Source organism: Rhinatrema bivittatum, chromosome 6 (genome assembly GCF_901001135.1).
Source record: "Rhinatrema bivittatum chromosome 6, aRhiBiv1.1, whole genome shotgun sequence".
NCBI lineage: Eukaryota > Metazoa > Chordata > Amphibia > Gymnophiona > Rhinatrematidae > Rhinatrema > Rhinatrema bivittatum.
Genome location: NC_042620.1, coordinates 176,434,114 through 176,453,834, shown reverse-complemented (window position 1 = coordinate 176,453,834; position 19,721 = coordinate 176,434,114). Strand labels below are relative to the sequence as shown.

Below are 19,721 nucleotides of genomic sequence, written 5' to 3'. Positions count from 1 at the left end.
CCTAATGATCCAGCAAGAAGGAAACTGAAAACAAGAAAAGAAATAAAGAAATAAGAACACAGCAGTGTATTTGATGGGGGCTATAATATGGTTTTATTTTTGGAAGAGGCTTCTAGGGAATGCAATCTGAGTAAGAAAGAAACACTGGTTCAAAGTGAATCTGGAAAAGCTTTGAAGGAATAAACAAATAATAGGGCACATCTGCTGAGACACAGTAGGACTGCAATGGGCTAGATGCATCCATTGCAAACTTCTGTGTTTGTTCTCATCATTGGCAGGGATGATATACTACTTTTACAATATCATTGACAGAAAGAGACAAAAGGTCCCTTCATTATGCAAGACTGGAAGGTGGCCTGAGAAATGTGTTTAAACTGTTTTATGTGCAAACATATGCAAAGTGTTTCCTATATTTTCAGCCTTCATGCATCTGACACTGCAATTTCACAACTTTATGCCGTAAAATCATGAATGGCTCACTTGTCAGCATTACAGGAGATAGGACAGATATATTGTAAAACTGTTATAATGTGAGGGAATTTTAAAAAAGAAACAACCCCCCCAACCACCAATGAAAAAGTGCAGTTGCATGCACTACAGTATATTTTGCTTGCACCAGCACATTAATGGATACTTGGAATCAGGAAAGTCATCCTTCACCAAAGTCTATGCTTATTCTTTCTTCTAAAAATAAATTGGAGTTGTCCCAAAAAAAAAAAAAAATAATGCACTGGTATAAGTCTCTGAGGTCCAGAGCCAACTTATTCACAAACCACCCTATCTTTTCTGCAGCATGGCCAAAAAATGCCACATGCTGAGTATCTCCAGTTATTTGTTCACTGCTGTGTCTAAGTCATTTTAAAGCAGAAGCCACAGAAAAGTTAACCTGGTCTATCCAGATTCCCACATGAGAATGGGGTACACATGCAGGTGCGGCTGAGCTCGGGCAAAATTCAGTACCGTCCCTGGGTTCTTCAGTCAGGGGGAAAGCCACTGCTTCAGGGCTTTGATAGATCTGGATTCTCAGTCTCTAAAAAAAGAGAGAGAAGGAAACCTTACTCTGCACACACACATGTTGAATATTCTCACCAGAAATTAGGTTTATTAAATTCAGTGTTAATTTGCTGTATAATGGCTTTTCAAAAATAGGGAAAAGCAAGTTACACTCTTGAATACAATAAAGAGAGTTGCTAAATAATCACAAGAACAGCTGTTTAAATTGTTCCCTGGAATATACTTTGTAAGATGGAGATCTCCTGGATAAGCCTATGGAAATATTCTCCTCTCTAGGATAAGTCCCTTGTACCTTAAAACCTTTGCTGTTCCTGTGAAGCGCTTCTCGTTTGCATGGCACTGCTCTTTTGCTCTTCTTCATTATGGAATGTATCAGGCTGGAACTCTTGCAAATCTCTTTCTCCTTTAACACCAATACAAATCTTCTGCAGATTCATCAGAATGAGGCTTCTTAAAACCACAAGAAATCTCTCAAGGGCCCCCACAGCTAGACTGTGGTGTTGGCCTGCAAACCACTGCAGGCCAGGAGTGGGGGAAAAAACCCTCTCCCCCTCCTAATCCCTTCCCCTTCACAATACACAGAATAACCCACCCTAGGAGATGCTCTAAAACACAATAGCAATGGGGAATGACCAAGGATATAGTTAGGGATCTTCACTTTTTATTTAAACCAGTTTTTACCTGTAAATTTCCTGGATTTTTCCAAAGGTGAAAATCAGTTGAAATTGATTTTCACCCTAATTTTGTGTTTCTTGAACAGCTGCTGAGGCAGAGTTTCCAAACCTCCTGCTGTATTCAAGTTTCCTCCTCACCCCCTCCCTCAGGCAGTGAAAATATCCTTCAGATTTCCTCCTAATTGCAGCCGCGCTCTCCTACGGGAGCTGAGAGAAGCCTTGAAGGCTCCGTTTTGCTGACCTCATCTCTGTGCGCCTGGGAAGCCATTGCTTAGGTGACAGCTTTCCCTGCACACAGAGATGAGGTCATGCAGATCTGAGCCTGCACGGCTCTTCACTGCACCTGCAGGAGAGTGTGGCTGCCATTGGGAGAAGGGTTGGGCTGCTAGTATAGGTCTGGGAAAGGTCTGGAACCAAAGCATTGGCCAGAGCATGGCTTTACAGTCATCCATCCAATCAAAAATGAGCAGCAGCCCCCTGCCAGAAGATGTTTCTGACAAGATCCCTGAATCGGCTATTTACTCTTTCGGATAATAGAAAGACTAGGGGGCACTCCATGAAGTTAGCATGGGGCACATTTAAAACGAATCGGAAAAAGTTCTTTTTCACTCAACGCACAATTAAACTCTGGAATTTGTTGCCAGAGGACGTGGTTAGTGCAGTTTAGCTGTGTTTAAAAAAGAATTGGATAAGTTCTTGGAGGAAAAGTCCATTACCTGCTATTAATTAAGTTGACTTAGATAATAACCACCGCTATTACTAGCAACGGTAACATGGAATAGACTTAGTTTTTGGGATTGGCCACTGTTGGAAACAGGATGCTGGGCTTGATGGACTCTTGGTCTGACCCAGTATGGCATGTTCTTATGTTCTCTGGCTCAGCGAAGACTCAGAAATGCAGTATAGGACTGCACTACAGAGTACGTGAAAATGAGCATGCTGCTAAAAATGGAGGGAGGAGGAGCCTGGCATCACCACAGCCAGTAAGAATGAATAATGTTGGGGGGGGGGGGGGGGGAGGGAGATTTTGAGAGGGAGAGAGGAGGAGATTCTGTAAGGGATGAAAGAAAGGGGGGAATTCTTTGGTGAAGAGAGTGTTTTTTTTTGGGGGGGGGGGAATTATTGCAGGAGGAAGGATGAAGAAGATTTTTGGAAAGAAAGAGACAATGAAAGGGCAGAAGGAGAGTGGGAGAAAAAGGGGAAATGTTGGGAAGAGGAGTAAAGGGAGCAGGAAGGAACACATGAAGAATCATTTGAGAGGAGGTCATATAGGCAAGGTTGGAAGGGAATGGGTCAGTGGTACGTTTTTGTCCACCAAAATAAATTCTATATTCTCCAGGAAAAATGGGAAGATTTTTTTTATATATTGATTTTCTCCTGTTTTTGCTCTTGTCAGAATAAACCCTAATATATTCCTGGGAAATATTTAAAAAAATAAAAACTAAAAATGAAGGTCCCTAGATATAGTGCGATCCTATGGTTTCTCACTTTACATTACATAAGTCCTCATTTAGAGAAGTCTAATAATTTTAGTGTGGAAACAGCAGATACACAGATTGGACTCCAGGGCACTTCTGCTTTGTTTCGTATATGCTGATTACAGAATACTGATAATGGCAGAGAACCCCATTTTTTATGCATGCTGGCCATTTAAAATCGGGCTGTTAGTGCATACTAAATCAAAATTGTGTACACTAAATCAAAATAGTGTGCATTAGATTGAAATAGTGCACACTAAATGAAAAATAATAAAAATGAAAGAAAACCTAACAAAACAAAAAAAAGTAAAAAAATGGAGAAAAAATAAATGAAAATAGCCAAAAGTTTTATTGATGCATCCTAATAACCAGGTGTTGTACTTGTGGCATTGTGTGGACCCTTAGTCGCAGTGGAGATGACTCCTCCCATGGGGAGGGGCCCTGTGGGGAACCACAGCGATAGGCTAACCTCAGAGAGCAGACACTTGTAGGTGGAAAGCTTTATTGTACTGCTGTAGATAGATGGCATGAGGCAGGAAGGAAAGGCACTGAAGTCTGCAAGGTGCCAATACGTTCTGACAGTCTCAGATGTAGAAGTCTCACCCAGATGTTCAAGATAGATAGGAACCCACAGTGCAGGCAAGGCCGAGCCTGGTGGGTGGAGTTGGAGCACCGGATTGTAGAGGTACTCACAGGAGCGTAGTGTGGTGTCTTCCTGGAAATGATGATGGTGGGACCGAAGGTCCGTGGTGCAGGATACACAGACTGGTAGGCCCTCGAGGAGCGAGTACCTGATAGTCTAGAACAGTGGTTCTCAACCTTTTTTCTGTCGGGACACACCTGACAGATGGTTCTCACATGCGTGACACACTGACCCGTGATCGTCATGGGGCTAGATATAAAAGTACAATTTGCATCCACGGGAACCCCCCTGACCCACAATTATGGATGTAAAGCAGAATTATGACATTCCCCATACAACTCACCCTACAAAAAATGTATTCTGGTTCTGGTGTCATCTCAGTAACAGCAACTCAAACTCCTTCTACTTCCAGGCTCAATAGCCCTGCTTATGAAAAGACAGCAGTTTACCACCAATGCATGTCCTCTTGAGGAAACACAACAAATAAGACCGATACAAACACTTGCATGCTAGTAAAATATCTCATCTCAGTAACAGACACAGAACTGACCTAACATACTCCCAGGATCTGTAGTACTGCACATAAACTAATCCACACACATTTACACCTGTATTATGGAATACACTCAAATAGGAGCAACCCTATCTATGAAAAGGCAACACTATAAATATTAAATCAGGCCCTAAAAACCAATACACCTCTTATTAGGAAAACAGGACTAGCAAGCAGCTATAGATCCCCACACAGAAATAATTGTAAAACTATACTAATAAGCAGAATAAATGTTTCTAAACAGCTATGAACAGAATAACATCCAACAATTAAAAACTCATAAAAACTATTAAAAAATTCTCCAAACACCAATAAAATATTTCAAAAAAAGCAGACACATCACATAATATTAAATAATTAAAATGGCAGTCAATCAAGAAAAATAAACTTAAAAAGCCACCTTTACTTATCCCCTCCAGCAGCTCTCCTGCTCCTCTTCCATGCAGGCCGTGGCACACACCAGAAGCAGCAGTAGTGGCTAAGCTCTATAATCATGGTCCTCTTCCTTAATGCCCATGTCTCACACACACACCATACCAGTCATGCCCCCATGACCAGTTTCTGTCTCTCACACACTAATCATCTCCCAGTCTTTGACACACACACCAGTCACCTTCCTGAACAGTTTCTCTCATGCCATACACACACACACACACACACAGGCTTCCCACTCCCGTGTTCTACTTACATATACAGGCTTCTCACTCATAATCACTTTCTCTGTCTCACACACACTCACCAGTCTCCCATGCTTGTTCTCTCCACATGCACAGGCTTCTCATTTCTATAATCACTTTCTTTCTCTCTCACACACACACACCAGTCACCTGATCTCTCTCATGCATACACACACACAGGCTTCCCACTCCCATGTTCTTTCAGATATACAGGCTTCTCACTCCCATGCTGTGTCTCACACACACCCAGGTTTCTCACTCCCATGCTCACTCTTCACATGCACAGGTTTCTCATTCCCATAATCACTTTCTTTCTCACACACACACACACAGACACCAGTCACCTGATCTCTCTCATGCATACACACACAGGCTTCCCACTTCCATGTTCTGTCTTACATATACAGGCTTCTCCCTCACATGCTGTGTCTCACATACACCCAGGTTTCTCACTCCCATGCTCACTCTCTTCACATGCACAGGCTTCTCATTCCCATAATCACTTTCTCTCTGTTACACACACATACATAGACACACACACACACACACACACACCAGTCTCTCTCTCATTTCCATGCTCGCTCTCCACTGCACAGGCTTCTCATTCCCTGAATCACATTCTTTCTCTCATATTCACACACACCAGTCTCTTTCTCTCACACACCCCGTCACCTTACCAACCAGTCTCTCGCTCTCATGCATGCACACACACACAGGCTTCCCACTCCCATGCTCTTTCTCTCACATAATCAGGCTTCTCACTCCCATGCTTTTTTTCACACACCCCCCCCCCCCCCCCCCCCCCCGGCTTCTTACGCCCATGCTTTCTCACATACCCAGATTTCTCACTTCCATGTTTTTTCTCTCTCTCACACACACACATATCAGTCACTTCCTTGACTAATGTCTCACACTCTCACATACACATCAGTCATCTCCCTGAGTAATCACTTTCATTGTCTCTCACATACACACACACACATCAGCTCTCTGACCAGTCAATCACACGCAGGCTGGCTGCTTCTTTCTCTCACTCCCCCCGCCCGAGCACAAATGTTAGCTGCAGCAGCCTCCTCCTCCTCCAGCCCCCGCAAGCCAAGAAAGTAGAATCCCATCGACCGCAGGAGGCTCAAGCTGCTCTCTCCTTTCTCGATTACCGGCTGCTTTGATTGCCCGGGGGCCGGTGACGCTGCTGCTGCTGCCGCTGGTACTTTATCACGCGGCACGGGCCGGCTCTTTCTCCTTCCCGCGCACCGCGTATCACTTCCTGTTCCGGGTCACGGGGGGGGGGGGGCGCGAGGGAAGAAGAAAATGCCAGCCACAAGTGCCACAGCTTCTTTTAGCGCCGCTGCCGTTCCCGCTGGGCTTGAACGTGCTGATAGCCCGGCGGCAACGGCAGCAAGGAAGAAAGAGCAGCGGGAGAGACCCGGAGCACGCGACACAGCAGCTGGCGCTTGGCGACACACTAGGGTGTCGCGACACACCGGTTGAGAACCGCTGGTCTAGAAGATCCTGAAATAAATAGAGAGAGAGAGAGAGACCCCCGAGGAGCGGTTGTCTAGTTAGTAGAAACCCCGCAGGGTGGTTGGAAGTGAGAGACCCCTGAGGAGCGGGTGCCTAGAGCTTCGTAAGGAGTGAGATCCCCGGAGGGTAGCGAGGCATCTAAGTGTGCAGCTTAGAGCGGTCAGAGTAGCTTAAACTGAAGTCCTTGCTAACTCAATCATGGTAGCGTAGTGGAGGCATCGACGTCATACGGTTCATACGTCATACAGCTCCCGATGCAGCTGCGTGTGGCGAAACACGGGTCCGTGTCAGGGGACCCTGTTTAAACACTGTGTCTCTGTGAAGCAATGGAGTTGCCGCCATTAAAAGTTTAAAAATTTTTCAACATTAAAGTTGTCATTGGGACTCATTAAAAAATCACTGCACTTCCTTTCTTTGTTTCATATTAGCTATTTTAACATTTTTACAGCTAATTATTTTTTAACTTACATAATAAACATTTTTCCCCAAACCAAGGATTAAATCCATATTCATATGATCTCACATTGTGACCACCACCAAACCTCAGTTTGACAGGTTTTAACCACCTTTTAAACTAATTCTCCTACAGGCACTGTGTAGGCAGCCTCTCGCTGACTTCACTGTCCCAAGTCTGTGAGGACCTCTTGGCTTGCACTGTAATTGTGCTGGGGCTTTGATTATAGCCCTGACACTGCTGGCTTAAGATGGCAGAGGCAGCATTCCCAGCACTGCTGCTGCAATGTGGCACCAGCCACTCTGAGCTGCATTTATCTATTAAAAAACAAATCACACCACTTCTGGGCTCTCACTGGCTGCCAGTAGCTCCCCAGGCACAATCAGGCAGATATTTATTTAAATTTTATTTACTCCATTTTTATTATGAAATTATTATATTAAACATGCTTTTCTGGTCATTACTGTCTTGTTTCTGGATAAATATTTTCATCGGGTAAGTAGATGTATGCTTCTCATGAAGTTTGATTGGATTGCTTGTGGACTCTTTATGCTAACATACAAGTCTAAGAAACTTGTGTGCAGTAATCTACAATGTTGATTGAACATTATAACCAACCTATTATAATAATGGTCACAATGACCATTATGGCACAATTCCATTTCAAGTGGGTTGTAATTTACAAAGCCTCACTTCATTCTAATTACCTAGCAGTTTCACCCTCTTGGCTTTAGTGGGGAGCCTTTCCACTCAGAGATAACCTTCATTTAATGCAGGCATTATGGTAAGGCAATGGAAGATAACATGGGCATTTTATATATCACAATCACTATGGGACACTGCTAGATCCCCTCAATAATATACAATCCAACACATTTAGGGAATCCCAAGAAATATAACCATGAATTTTCAGTATCTGTCTCAATTCAAAAACCTTAATATCCTTTATTATACATCTTACATAGACATGTTATTAAATTACATTTTATAACAATTACATGTTTTACATTGTAATACACACATATTTCTAATGATAACACCATATTCAACAGTACGTTTATATCAAACACTGTATTCCTCACCACACATACACAGTATTAAATAAGTCTGGTCCGGACCAGATCAATTATGCAACTCCAACCCTAACCCCCTAATATCACACATTCACATGCATACACCATTCATTCATCTTAAAACCATATACCCCATAAAAATATCCTAATGCCCTTAATATCTACATCCAATGATATACTATAATACTTCAAAATCACAATTGAACATTTAGTCAGTCAATCTCTTGCCGAGATATATTAATCACCCTGGTTCTTTTCAATCATTATTTTAACATCAAACACCTCCACCTTAAGTTCTTTTCAATAATATTTTAGCACCAGTCACCCCAACAAGGCACCTCGTTTCACCCCTATTCAGGCTTCCTCAGGGGATTCTTGCTGTCTTTCACAATTTCACTTGTACATCGTTCTTAATGACATAGGTATCTAAAAAAATATACACTTTTAATGTAATCACAATCCTCTTAAGATAACTCCAACATTATTATGTACTATTCACAACCCTTACCATATCCACCCTTTTTCTAATGTTGGGCACCTCTCGTCCGGACCAAACTAAATGCTGATACATCTATAAATGCAAAAAAAACATTCCTTAATATATCAAAAACTTGAACTAGAGTCTGATTCAACCCTCACCATACCCATGGACACAGACATAAGCCTATACGTATATACATACCCACACATTTCCGGTGTGTTAATGTGGCCATCCACTGTGTGTTCCAATAGCCAACTGAACCACCAACAAAAGTCTTAAACGTTTCTGCAAATATATATACAATCTTTAAGGAAATCACACTCAATACACATTTCTCTTACCACCACACAACTCCTACTGAATTACCTGGACAGAAACTCCAAATCTACATCAACAAATGCTAGCTTTTTCAATAATCATCAAACTTGTTCACCGCCGCTTTCCAGCATTGCTCCTCTCAGTGTCTCATCATTCCCATGGTGTCCAAAGTAAAAAAAACTCCTTCAAACAACCACTTTTAAACCCCCTCCAGCCAATCATAACTTCCCAATCCTTACTCTGATTAACAAGCTCATCTGCAGCAAATTACCTATAACTACTTCATCCTACCTTGCAGCAAAGCACGATCTCCCAACCAAACAATTATAAACATACGTCATCACCATTAATTATATTTTTTACGCCTGACATCCCACACTTCTTCAACATGACTCAATATCATATATCTTGTTATCCACTAACCCCCATAGCCCAGTGCACAGAGGAGTCTGCCTTCCAAATACAACCCCTCCCACTCCATCCCCATGTTCAATCCCCACGGGGAGGAGTACCACCAAAAAAATAAATTTTTATTCTAATTGTCTTACTGCAAAGCACGATCACCTGACCAGACAATTATAAACATACATCATCACCAATGAATATGTTTTCACAACTGACATCCACCACTCTTCATCACAAATCACTATCATGTATCTTATATCCATGAGCCCCCATAGCCCAATGCACTGGGGAGTCTGCCTTCTTAATAAAATGCCTCCCATTCCATCCCCCTTGTTCAATCCCCACAGGTGGTGCACCACCAAAAAATACATTTTTGTTCTAATTGCCACAATACTTTAGTAATGTTCCCCTGAAAATCTGACCTTAATTGGGAAATTACAAAAAAATTTACATCATCCACATTGTGTTTGGCGTCCCTCCAATGATTTACTAATGGGGCTCCTTCCCTAACAGTACGGATGTTGCTCTTATGTTCGATGATTCTTTTTCTGATTGCTCTTTTGGTATGTCCAATATATATAAGCCCGTATGGGCATACAATCGCATATATAACTCTCTGGGTGCTACATGAAAAATTGCCTCGAATCTGAAAGGGAGTCTTCCTCCTGCACGCGCCGAGCCTATGTTGAATAGGCTCGGCGGCGCGCGTAAGTCGCGGGGCTTTCCTGGGGGGGGGGGCCATGTCGGGGGCATGTCGGGGCGTGGCGTGGCATGTCATCCAGGGGCGGGGCCATGGGTGTGGTTCCGGCTCGGGGGCATTTTGGGGTGTAGTTGAGGCCTCCGAAACTGCTCCCGGGCTGGGGAATCGTGCGGCCGGCACATGCGAGGCGTAACTTGTCAAACAAAGATTGGGGGGGTTTAGATAGGGCTGGAGGGGTGGGTGAGGTAGGGGAAGGGAGGGGAAGGTGCGGGGGGGGGGGGGGTGGAAGGAAAGTTCCCTCCGGAAATTTCGGAGGGAACGGAGGCAGGCTGTGTGGCTCGGCGCGCACATGCAGCCGATTTTGCAGAACCTTGTGCGCGCCAACCCCGGATTTTAAAGGATATGTGCAGCTACACGCGTATCTATTAAAATCCGGCGTACTCTTGTTTGCGCCTGGTGCGCGAACAAAAGTACGCGCGGGCGTCCTTTTTTAAAATCTACCCCTATGTTTTCTTCTATTTGAATTTTCACATTCCTGACTACTTTCTCAGCGACTCTTAATTTTTCCAGATATTGTCGCCTGTCATGTTAAGCTCATAATGAGATTATACAATAGTCTCTTAAGAAAGCTGTAGAACATTGCTTGTACAGTGAACAAGAATAACTTTTGACCTTGAGGTCACAGTGATCATTATAGCCTAATACCACTATTAATATCATGGGGGTAATAACCATTATGGTATAAGGCTGTTTAAGACAGGTGACAACTTCCAAAGCTTTGCACTTTGCTGCCTTACTAGGGAGTCCCGTCCTCTTGGGTTGAGGTGAGTACTGGAATAAAGATGCAATCAAATTTATATCATAAATTACATATATTTTAATAATCAAATTAAAAACACATAATGCTGATCCCTGAAGCCATATACCAGTTTGAACAAAAATAGTATGTACTACAGTTGTATTTCCTGATAACATGAAACATTTGTACACAAACTCATTCTTAATGAATAAATGTTTGAATGGAAACCATTTAAATGAAGTCAAACTGTAATTTACTTAGCCATATTAACTAAAACAAAAAAAGGAATTTACAAAATACATGCGCTGAGAATTTTTTAGTTAAACAATAAAAAAACATCAAAGGAATGCTTTCCAGTTTTCTAAATGAGTTCCCAATTCTGGCATGAGATATAGGCCAAATTTGACTATATACAGTTAGTAACAAGCTGAATAAAAGAGTACCAAATTCAATATTTTTGGTACTGTGATTCTTAAATGGAAAAAATTCACTTGCAGAGTATGCAGACACACAAAGGTGAATTTTAAAAGCCTGATGTGCCCCGAAATTACAGAATGTGTGACTATGCCAGACAGGTAGACGCAAAGCATTTTTTTAAAAAAGCTGGTCGGGTACATATATGCTTGCTTGCCACTGTGCACACAAATGAAAAGTTCAAAAAAGGAACGAGGTGTGGGCATAGCCTGGGTAGGGCATGGGCATTCCTGGATTTAAAATTGAAATTAGCGCGTAACTACTTACTCACACTGGCGCGCTCTAGGGACCCTGCTGGGTAACTTTACTTCTGCTATGAATGCCGTGTAACTTATAAAAAAAAAAAGCTAGACAGATCAAGGTTTAAGGGTCGCGTCTAATGGGGGGAAGGAAAGGTATCAAACGAGGGAGTTTGGAAGTCCTTTCCCTTAACTGGGTGAACTGGGAACATACCGGGGAAAGCTGGCAATGGTGCTGGCACGCATGGCTTTAAAGTCCTCCCACTTACATGGTAGAAGTGGCATTTGCGTGCACAGACACACACCCACTTAAAACTGTGTGTACAGTCAGGCTTTTTTTTACAATAAGCGCTCATATATGCATGTATGTTATAAAATGGCACATCTCTGGGCACAGGCCCACAAACGCATGCATATGTGTGCCTCCGTGCTGCTATGAAATATACCGTCTCTGTCTTTATAGGCTATAAAAAGGGAATGGACTAGTGAGAAAAATACTCTGATTAGAGAAAAAATGTGAATATATTTCAGTTCTCGGATATTTAACTAAGCTATTAAAAGGTTTAGACTAGGAAAAATGCCAGTGATATTTGTTGAAGGTATACTTAAACTCTGAAAAGAAAGAAAGTTGGAAAAATGAAAACAATATGTATTGCCATGTGGTCGTTACATTTGTACATTGTAAGAACAACTAAAAAGTTTTTATTCACTTCTGCCAAATATATTCTACAGCCTACAATGAAATACCAGAAATCTTTTAGTACATAAAATCTAAGGATAATTTTCAAATAACTGCATGTGGCGGCATATATTTGTGTATATGGCAACACATAGTTTTCCCAAGTATTTTAATACCCAAATGATATATATATTTATAAAATACACGTATCTCTACCCTGCAATGTACGTGCGTATGTAGGATTAATCGTGAATACATGCAATGCATTGAAACACATATCAATGCATTGAACATGCATGCTTTTCCTATTTTAAAATACACAAGAGTATATTTTACGTGTGAGTAGGACTTACTCCTGCAAGTCCTGATTTATACGCATGTCAGCCAATTTTAAAACATGTGTGCATTAAGGAAATTACCTGTTTTATCAACAAGCCTACCAGGTTCTTCAGTATGAACTGTTCACCATTCACTCAGATCTCCCACCCAGTCAGTACTACACAATAAGGCTGGATTTTCAAAAGCCTACGTGCGCCAGGCCTATTTTAAAAAGGCCCTGCCACACGCGTAAAGCCCTGGGATGTGCGTAAGTCCCAGGGCTGAAGAAAAGGGGTGGGTTGGCATGCGATCCCAACCACAGCAGCAAATGGCCGCTGTGCCTGGAGCCTCTGACCCCGCCCTGCCCATGCCCCACTCCTTTAGTAAAGCCCCGGGACTTACACGCGTCCCTGGGCTTTAAGTGCATCGCCAGGCCTTTTAAAAATAGGCCCGGCATGCATAACCTTTTTAAAATCCAGCCCTTTCTGTACTACCGTTATAATCACCAGTCTTAATTATCTCCAGTTTTTTTTTCCTGTTATTTTTGTGAAGCTTTTTAGTGAAGAATAAATTCTTCCATAATTTCTAATGTGAAAAAATAATTTGATCAAACCTCAAAAACTTGTCTTAAGTATGTCCATAAGCTGTACAGTGCATTTCACAAACTTATCTTAAATGTGACTAAAAGCGATTCAGTTCATTTTTCTCTCTGAGGAATCAAAGAAGCAGACTTGTTGTGCGATTCAATAGTTGTGGGAAGATACCCTGACACAGCCCTGTCAGGCGAAGTGTGATTCATGCTGGATTTTTCAAAGATTTGCTATTACAGTTGCGAAGAAAATTGAGAGTTTGTTAACGCAGTATTGGAGGAGTTTTCCCTGTTTACACAGTTTGGGCGGACACAAGTCTTGTTAGACATATATTAACAGAACACAAATCATACATATATAAAAAAATATTTTGATGGTACTGCTTACAATAGGGTGGTTGGTGGTGTGTTGATGATTTTAATACACAAACATTATTTGGTACCCGGGATGGTACCGATTAATAACAAATATATGAAACTACCACCTTCCACATTACATTTATTAAAGTGAATTTATTTAAGAGAATTGAGCAGACTAATCCATCATCTAAAGGTTGTTTTTAGTGGGTTTGGTTTGATATTGTACATTGGGTTAACCTACTGAGTGGTTTTAGTTAATTTTGGGTTTTTCAAAGAGCCAGCTTTGAATATTGACCTCTATATCATCTTGTTTGTAACGTTTAAGACATTAATAAGAGGCTAATTTTTATTAGGAAAATATTTTCCATACTGTAAAACAATTCATGGAGAATGTTTACATTGTTACATATTTCAACTGATAAAATAATAATACAAAAAAGTCCTGAAATAAATGCAATTGTATAGAGATACTCAAAAAAGGTAGCACTCATAATCAACTAATAATTGCTTATAATTGAAACACCAAGGAGCAATGTATCAAATGTATCAAAAGACCATCATAACACCCAAAAAGGTGGAGTATATATCCTTTTACTTCCGTCATACAAGCTGGGTCATGTTTAATCAGCGGTTTTAAAACATATTGCACAGTGGGAGCACTGAGAGGAGAGGATCATCTTGCTGGTAGCTGAAAGGAATCAGTAAGTTTTTGCTTGGGAAATTTTCTTTTTTAAAAGTATTGGGGTGAAGTTAACTATTTGAGAATATTATTTAGTGTGTTTGTGCTTTTAATAGTCAGTAAGGCAGCGAATAAACTGTTAGACTGTATTTTTAAATAATCAGTCGGTATGGCAGCTAATAAGCCGTAGTTAGTGTGTTTGTATATTAAAAAAACAAAACAAAACAAAAAAAGTAGCTAGAAGCTAAAAAAACAAAATAAAAACCTTATTGAGAGTTCATTCCCCTGTAGGCCACTACCAGACATATAGGGGTAGATTTTAAAAGAAGCGCATGCATGTTATAAAATCCAGGGTCAGCGCACACAAGGGGGTGCACAATTGTGCACCTTGCGTGCGCCGAGCTGCGCTGCCTTCCTCCATTCCCTCCCAGGCCGCTCCGAAATAGGAGAGGCCTGGGAGGGAAATCGGAGTGGCCTGGAAGGGAACTTCACTTCCCCCTATCCTAACCTTCCCACCCCTTCCCCTACTCTAACCCCCCTGACTTCTGTCTTTTTGTTGTGTGCGCCAGCAGCCTGCAGGCACGCGATCCTCCAACACAGCGGCAATGGCTGCTCTGTCAGAGGCCTCTGGCCCCGCCCTACCCCCGGACCACCCCACCCATGCCCCGCCTCCGGACTGCCCCTTTTGTAAAGCCCCGGGACTTACACGCATCCCGGGGCTTTATACGCGTCGCCGGGCCTTTTTAAAATAGGCCCGGTGTGCGTAACCCTTTGAAAATCTGGCCTATAGTGAATTCACTAATACATTTAAAGGACATTAATTAGACACATTCCTACTCCCATAGCAACCTAAAACTTAAGTAGGAACTGAACAAATCTGAGATGAAGGCAGCAGTCCAGCAGCAAGAAGGGGGCTTCCCAGTCTTTTGCATCGAGTGTCACATGTATGATTTTTTTACCCGCCGGTGAGAAATTGTACATGTGCATGCGATGCAAAGATCTCCTGGCTCTCAGAGAACAAGTCCGATCTCTGGAGGCTCGAGTGGCAGACCTGGAGGAGCTGAGGCAGACAGAGAGGTATAGATGAGACCTTCAGGGACATAGTAGCCAAGTACCAACTTCAGACTGGCAGCCCTGGTGCTGCCTTGGAGGAAGAAGGCCTCATGACTGGAAAGCATCAACCTGGTGCAGCAGGAAAGGATCTTGTAGCAAGGACCTGCTCTCTAGATGGTGCATTGTCCTTTCACACTGAGGATGACTCCCCAAGGCCTACTGCCCAGGAGGGTAGGGTTAGGTCGGCCATCATAGATGGTGATTCGATTATTAGGAATGTAGACAGCCGGGTGGCTGGTGGGCATGAAGGTCACCTGGTAACATGCCTACCTGGTGCAACTGATATCCAAATACAAAATGGACCTTCCCTGGGGACTCATCTTACATATAGATACCTATACTGGGGTTATTAGGAGAAAGGTAAACCACTTCTCCTATGGAAGACAAGCAGTTAATGCCTCTGCATTTTCAAGGGAGGGCAGCTCTGTCACAGAATTAGCTGCAGATCTTTCTTGCCTGAAGGAGGAAGACTAGCATGTTCTCATTCTTTTCTATAATGTTAAGAAGGACACCTACTCTGATTCTTCCTTGTTGTCTGTGGAACTTTACCAGTCACTACTAGACAGACTGCAGTAGCTAAGAGATAAATTATATTAGACAAGAATTAAACCTGATCTGCCAAATACTGTACAGCGAATAAGAGAATACATCCATCAAATACAAAACACACAGCAACAAAATATACAGTGTAAGGACATGATTTAGTAGTCCTGTAACTCTTGAGCCAGAAAAGACAGTTACAGAGAAGGAAGTTGCAATCCAGAAAGACAAATGGCATGTTGATGTTTTGCCAACAGTTTTCTAATAATGCTGCTTTAAGAAGATGAATAATTAATGCTAACATCTCATTAAGCCTGACTTGTTATAAAGAAAAGTACATTGGCACTGCTGATAAAAGCAAATACCCTGACTACAAGTTCTCAGTAAGGACTTAAGGAGCAATAATCAAACATTTTTATATAGAAAACACTTGTTTAGTCATACAGAAACTGGAGGGATTGCAAAAAAGAAATCTACTACAACAGCATTTAACTTTCAAAAAGGTGTCTATGATAAAATAAAAGTTGTTAGGAAAAAACTGAAAGGAGCAACTGCAAAGATTAAGGGGCAGATTTTCAAAGGGGTACACGCGTAAGATACGCGTGTACTCCCCAAAAACCTGCCCCAAATTCCCCCTGCATGAGCCGAGCCTTTGTTGAATAGGCTCGGCGGCGTGCGCAAGCCCTGGGACGCATGTAAGTCCCGGGGCTTTTCTGGGGGCGTGTTGGGGGTGTGTCGGGGGCATGTCGCGACGGCACATCATCCGGGGAAGGGGCCGCGGGCGTGGTTCCGGACTGGGGACATTTCGGGGGCGTGGCCGAGGCCTCCGAAACTGCTCCCGGGCCGGGGAATCGCGTGGCCGGTGCGTGCAAGTTATGCCTGCCTTGAGCAGGCGTAACTTTTCAAACAAAGATAGGGGGGTTTAGATAGGGCTGGGGAGGTGGATTAGGTAGGGGAAGGGAGGGGAAGGTGCAGGGGGGGAGGGAATCAAGGCAGGCTGTGCGGCTCAGTGCACACAGGCTGCCGATTTTGCGCATCCATGGGCGCGCCAACCCCGGATTTTAAAAGATACGCATGGCTAAGCGTATCTATTAAAATCCGGCGAACTCTTGTTTGCGCCTGGTGCGTGAACAAAAGTACGTGCTCGAGTATTTTTTGGAAATCTGTCCCTAAGAGTTTAGCTCAGGCATGGATGTTGTTTAAAATTATCATCTTAGAAGCCCAGACCTGATATATTCCACACATTAGAAAAGGTGGAAAGAAGGCAAAATGACTAGTGGCATGGTTGAAAGGAGAGGTAAGAGAGGCTATAATATCTAAAAGAACATCTTTCAAGAAATGGAAAAGGGATCTGAATGAAGAAAACAGGAAACAGCATAAGCACTGGCAAGACAGATGCAAGGCATTGATAAGGAAGGCAAAGTGAGAATTTGAAAAGAAGCTTGCTGTGGAAGTAAAAACTCACAATAAAAGCTTTTTCAGGTACATTCGGGGTAAAAAGCCTGCGAGGGAGTCAGTTGGACCATTAGAAGATCAAGGGGTAAAAGGAGCACTTAGGGATGACAAAACCATAGCAGAGAGACTAAATGAATTCTTTGCTTCGGTATCCATTGAGGAAGATGTAAGAGATATATCCATACCAGAAATGATGATTCAGAGGAACTGAAACAAATCTCAGTAAACCTGGAAGATGTACTAAGGCAAACTGATAAACTATAGCAAATCACCTGGACCAAATGGTATACCTCCCAGAGTGCTGAAAGAACTGAGAAATGAAATTGCAGACTTGGAACATGAAGACTGCAGGGTTGCCAATGTAACACCAATTTTTATAAAGGGATCAAGGAGTGATCCAGGGCCCCTGATATAGTGTATCTGGGTTTCCAGAAAGCATTTGACAAAGTCCCTCATGACAGACTTCTTAGGAAATTAAAAAGTCATGGGATGGGGCAGTGTCCTGTTGTGGATTGCTAATTGGTTAAAAGATAGAAAACAGAGAGATTGGTTGAATGTACATTTTCCCAATGGAAAAATGTGAATAGTGGGGTGCCCCAGGGACATCTGTGCCTGGCAAAATGGTAGAAACTATCATAAAGAACAAAATTGCTGAACATATAGATAAGCATAGTTTAATGGGACAAAGTCAATATGAATTTAGCCAAGGGAAGTCTTGCCTCACAAATTTGCTATATTTTTTTGAGGGCGTAAATAAACATGTGGATAAAGGTGAGCCAATTGATATAGTGTATCTGGGTTTCCAGAAAGCATTTGACAAAGTCCCTCATGAGAGAATTCTTAGGAAATTAAGAAGTCATGGGATAGGGGCAGATGACATAAAATTATTCAAAGTTGTTAAATCACAAGAGGATTGTGAGAAATTGCAAGAGGACAGTGTAAAACTGGGAGACTGGGCATGCAAATGGAAAATGAAATTAATGTGGACAAGTGCAAAGTGATGCACTTAGGGAAGAGTAACCCAAATTATAGCTACATAATGCAAGGTTCAACATTAGGAGTTATTATTCAGGAAAAGGATCTAGGTGTCATCATTGAAAATACATTGAATTGTTCTGCTCAGTGTGCATCAGCAACCAAGAAAGCAAATAGAATGCTAGGGATTATTAGGAAAGGAATGGAGAATAAAACAGAGAATATCATAATGCCTCTGTATCGCTCCATGGTGCAACCTCATCTTGAGTATTGTGTTCAATTCTGGTCAACACATCTCAAGAAAGATATAGTAGAATTGGAAATGGTACAGAGAAGGGCGACCCAGATGATAAAGGGGATGGAACAATTTCCCTATGAAGAAAAGCTAAAGAAGTTAGGACTCTTCAGCTTGGAGAAGAGAAAGCTGAGGAGCGATATGATAGAAGTCTATAAAGTAATGAGTGAAATGGAATGAGTAAATGTTAATCAGTTGTTTACTCTTTCAAAAAGTACAAAGATGAGGGGGACACACAATGAAATTACTAGCTAATACATTTAAAACTAATAGAATAAAATATTTTCTTTACTCAAAGCATAATTAAGCTCTGGAATTCATTGCCAGAGGATGTGGTGAATGCTGTTAGTTTAGCTGTGTTAAAAAAGGTTTGGACAAGTTCCTGGAGGAAAAATCCATTAACCATTATTAAGGTAGAGTTGCAGAAATCCACTGCATATTCTTGGGACAAGCAATTTGGAATCTATCTATCCCTTGGGATCTTACTAGGTGCTTGTGACTTGGCTTGGCCACTGTTGGAAACAAAATACTGGGCTTGATGGACCCTTGGGCTGACCTGGTATGGCAAGTCTTATGTTCTTATGTTCATATGTTTACCATTAGAGCTGGTATAAGTAGAGCATCTACTTTTTTCTATGGGGAAAAAGGAGTGGGGTTAGATCAGGGGAAGGAAATTATGCACGTTGATTTCATTTTAAATCACTGTGCATAATTTTTGGCACATACTTTACATCTGCTCCCATGCAGCTACAAAGTATGCGGGTATAAAAGTACCTGTGTTGTGCGCGCCACCTGAAATTTCATGAGGAAATTTCACTTGCAATGAAGGGCATAAAGTACCCTGCAAACTGCCCGCATGGTTTCAGCCTTGCCCTCTTAATACATTATTTCTTGTAGCACTTAATTTTTTGCATTTTAAGTACCATTGCATTGTAAACTAACTATTGCACACAATTCCATTCTTCTCTCAGCATAAATTATACTGTATATACCACCAGGAGACCTGAAGGAGGCAGAAATGATTCAAATCAATCAGAAGGAAATAAAAATGACCTAATCTAAAATGTCCTAAATATGAATAAATATTTGATAACTAAAAATATAATGTAACCTGTTATCTTTTCAAAATTGAGGTTAGGCTGGAGATAAGTGGAGCAGATGACAATGGGAGGATGAAACTTGTATTTGTCCATTTGGTTTTTTAAAAAACTA

General features: G+C 41.9%; 1 protein-coding gene and 1 long non-coding RNA gene across 2 annotated transcripts in view; both read right to left on the bottom strand.

Moving 5' to 3' along the window:
- LOC115093843 (potassium voltage-gated channel subfamily H member 8-like) overlaps positions 1-19,721 on the bottom strand; it is a 783,142-nt gene that overhangs the window by 393,346 nt on the left and 370,075 nt on the right. The gene's annotated exons all lie outside the window — the stretch shown is intronic.
- Positions 7,974-9,046, bottom strand: LOC115093844. The gene is made up of 4 exons (XR_003857421.1): positions 8,938-9,046; positions 8,773-8,856; positions 8,599-8,661; positions 7,974-8,516 (listed from the first exon to the last, which is right to left on the bottom strand). It is a non-coding gene; the product is annotated as an uncharacterized LOC115093844 (long non-coding RNA).